This window comes from Callorhinus ursinus, unplaced genomic scaffold, assembly GCF_003265705.2.
Source record: "Callorhinus ursinus isolate GAN/ISIS: 27379988/994484 unplaced genomic scaffold, GSC_fseal_2.0 scaffold5, whole genome shotgun sequence".
NCBI lineage: Eukaryota > Metazoa > Chordata > Mammalia > Carnivora > Otariidae > Callorhinus > Callorhinus ursinus.
The window spans coordinates 2,666,580-2,670,678 of record NW_027397067.1 but is presented as its reverse complement, the minus strand read 5'-3'; the positions used below and the strand labels follow the sequence as shown (position 1 = coordinate 2,670,678).

The window sequence follows — 4,099 nt, the reverse complement described above, 5'->3', positions numbered from 1 at the left end:
TATAGAAAAAATTGTGAATGCTGTAAAATAAAATAGAAAACTTAAAGTAAATGCTCATTAAAGGAAAATGGAAAAAATGAATTTGTTTTTGAGTGCATTTATTATTTGCCAACTGGAAAAAATATCTGTAAGGTCTACAGGTTGACTGATAGACTTGTATCAATGGTAGTTTCCTGATTTTTTTTCCACTTCTGAAAGATATTTATTTTTTTAAGTCTAAAAGTCAGTAAAGTTGCAGAAGTTGAAAGGGAAGAGAAAAACATCGACAACATTATCTAAATTTTCCTCTTCCCAAATATCTAAAGCATCCCCTATACCATTGTTTTCAGTATAGCTTGTGAAACCCAAAAATTCTGACTTCTCTTCACTAGTCTGAACTAAGTCCAGCAGGGATTGTACTGGTGAGGTACAAACTCTGTTTCCTTCTTGTATAATAAGAAATTCAGTTTTTTCCTTATCAAATTCCACACTTGATTCCAGATTCTGTTTTATTCATTCTTAATAATATTTTCACTTTCCAATGGATCTTACCAAAAGGTAAACTATCCATATTCTTGGTTTTCACATTCATTGGGTTCTTTAGGAGGACTTTGGAATGGAGTCTTTGCCTGAATTGTTAGCTACTTCTGTGAATTGTTTATTGCTAACAGTCTGGAATCATGACCAAATACTGGGTGAAGGTCCTTTTCTTTCAGATCCTTTGCTGGAAAAAGCACAGCATCTGACTTTTGTTTTGGTTGAGATGCAGTGTTACCTGTATTGACATTAGAAACTTGTACAGATACCTGTAGCTTACATGGACAGTGATCTACCCTTAGTTCTTCTAAGTCATTTTCATTTATTATTAATTTATGTTCATAAATGTCAGGAATACATCCCTATTTATTTTTATGTGGAGGTAGATTTGTAAAATTTTGTTTTATACCATTTTCTGCTGGATTTTTAACATGGAACATATACTGGTTGTCTCTCATCAAGTCCTCTCAATTTGCTTGAAGGGTAGGGGATGCATTCTGAAATAAACACAAATTTTTGTTCAGGTTCCTAGGTTTCTTTAAATAGGAAACTGCTCAATTCCTCGTACATTATTTCCTCTGAAATCTTTCTGAGAAAAATGTTGCAATCTTAGCTTTTCTTTTGGTTCAGATTTTTTTCAGGATAGTTGCAATAATAGGAAAAAGGGATCAAATACTGTATTTTATTATTTTCTTTTTAGGCATGTCCCTTTCATTTTCCATAAAGTCAAAAATTAACTTAGATACAATATCATCAAGACCTTGGTAATGATTACTCTGCAGTTTCTGTATTGCTCACTTGGAAGATGAGTTTCAAGAGCTTCATATTTCTGCAAGTATTATTCTCAGTATCCATTTTTTCTTCTCTTTCAAATGTCATTGAATCAGGATTCCACCATATTTATTGCCATCTGTTTGGATTTTGAGTTTGCTTTTGGTTGCTAGATGGTTTATCTACATCAAATGGACTGGAGCGCTTCTGAATAGAGTAATTTATAAAAGGCATATTGGTCAGCTGAAGATAAAATGATCTATAAAGTTGGTTTGTATCTTCCACCTTTACAAAAGGTTTTTTGAGTCTCCCTGTTCTTGCTTTCTGGGTGCCAATACCTACTCTTTTCCTCATCAATATGAAGAATTTTTGCTCCCCATGATATAGCACTTGATAATATACTATTTGAAGGAATAAAATCATAATCCTTGATAACTTTTTCAACCAATGATTTTCCTCTACTCAAACACACTGAATGTAGAGACTTAATAGAACTTCCATCATGGGTGGCATGAGGTGAAGTGGTCTGTGCAGTATATGCAGATTCTGGACTTAGTACAGAAGAAATTCTTCCCAAAGTTTGTGCAAATTTGGTTTCCTTTTATTTGAAATAAGATATCTGATATCTTTGCTGAGAAATTCTTCAACTTGCCCTCCCAGATATGGTGACAGAAGGTAAGTCACTGTAAAATACTTGCCCCAAAGTGGCTTATATTTGGATTTTTTTTCACTTTTGACCTGGAAATGTCCTCTGCTGTGGATCCTCAGGGCTCCAGAGTTCATGGCAGCTGCTGAGTACCTATGTGTTGGGTCCAGGGAGGGTGTCACGCGCTAGACCGCCATGAAAACACTGCTCCTCAAGGCAGATTTACTGGCATTTGTCTCTCCCCATCTACGGACTACCAGTAGTTTCCTCATTTTGATAATTCTACTATTTCATGTAAAAAAGTTTGTTTTTAGGAAGCACATACTGAAATAATTAAGGCAAAGGGAAAGCAGGTCTACAACTTATTTTCAGAAGGTTTAGAAAAAAGAAATAAAATTTAGATGATAAATAGGTTAGATAGATAAAATGGTAAAGCACATAAAGTGTTAACATTTGGGGAATCTGGGTAAAACATGGAAATTCTTGGTGATTTTTCTGCACATTTTCTGTAAATATGAAATGTTAAAAAGCTTAAAAGAGTAATGTCAGAGAAACTGCTGATTTTTTTTTACTACTTGTTCTAAAGGTTATTCTGCTGCAATATTTAAATGAAACAGGTAATCCCGTTTTATTGTAGGATTTCTCATCACAATTGTTTTACTCCAAAAATAGTCTGATTCAATGCAAAAGCAAAAGACATAAAACAAAACAAAGAAAATAAAAACAAAATAAACCTAATATAAGATTTTAGTGCAGGGGCGCCTGGGTGGCTGTTATTAAGCGTCTGCCTTGGGCTCAGGTCATGATCCTAGGGTGCTGGGATCCAGCCCCACATCGGGCTCCCTGCTCAGTGAGAAGCCTGCTTCTTCTTCCACTCCCGCTGCTTGTGTTCATGCTCTCGCTCTCTCTCTCTCTGACAAATAAATAAATAAAATCTTTAAAAAATAAAAATTAAAAAAAATTTAGTGCATTTTTCCCCTGGAGTTAAGAATGTTCCAACTATTTTTAGACAGTCTTAACTACAACAACACCCCTATTGCTCTTCATCTGTAGATATTTTATTTGTATAAGCATCTACGTAATGATACAGAATACAATCAGGGATTTAACTTGGACAGATATGATTAGATATTGCCTCTCCCATCATATCTCTAAGTTGAATGTTACCTATTTTATTTCTTCATTTTTCATGTGCAATAAGCCATTGATAGTTTTTCAGAAAAAGAAAAAGAATTCAGTTATATAACTTGTAAGGAATTAGCACTTTTAGATCATTGTTTCAATTGAGTGCACATTTCCTACACTTTAAACTTAGGGTTAACTAAATAATTCATATATGGTTTGAAATCAAATACACAACAGAAGTTTTGTAATTATTAGAACCACCATATATTTGTCCCTGAGATTCTCTTCCGCTTCTGTGTTATCCTTCTGAAAAGCAAAAATAAATAACTTTCTAAAAGAAAGCTCCAGTAACCATTCTCTTCTTTAATTGAAAGTTAGGCTGGAGTTAATGATATATAAACCTTCATTATGTATTGTCTAATTTAGAATAGTTCTGTAATACAAAAGGAAATCATAGAGTAAATAATCTGACAAATCTGTTAATAACGAATCTTGCTTGAAACAAGGTGTTTGATTATTAGTATTTGATTTTGATACAGAAAGAGCATGAGATATAGCTATAGGTATGTCTTATCATATATTCATGGTTTTATCCTAAAAGAAATTGTAAGACCTCCTGCTGAAATCTGACAGAAATAAGCCAATTATAAGGTAAAGATGTAAAATGTAGATATTGTATCTCTATGACTCCTCAATGTGGTATTAAGTCACTGGCATTAAGCAATCTGTCATTTTCCTCGATCATCAATATCCCATCTGCAGCTGACAGTTGCTGTCAGAGAAGGCTAGAAACAGCTGCTTCTTAATTATGAGGAATATGAATAGAGAGATGTAAGAAAGTCTAAGCTGAATAATTCTTGGTACTGGTAAAAATCTGATTACTATGGTAGAATGCAACAGCCAAGGAAAATTTGGTGGAGTGCTTTTTAAAAAGGTTCACCCATATATGGAGAATCTGCTGTCTGTGTCCCTTATGGGGTGTATATAGATATTCTTCTAAATGTTAGGTAGATGTAACCAGGTTATAAAAGCTTTTATTTA

General features: G+C 33.7%; 1 pseudogene; it reads right to left on the bottom strand.

Annotated features, from left to right (window-relative positions):
- Positions 1-216: 216 nt before the first annotated feature.
- LOC112823542 (protein DBF4 homolog A pseudogene) lies at positions 217-2,070 on the bottom strand (annotated as a pseudogene).
- Between the last annotated feature and the right edge of the window lie 2,029 nt (positions 2,071-4,099).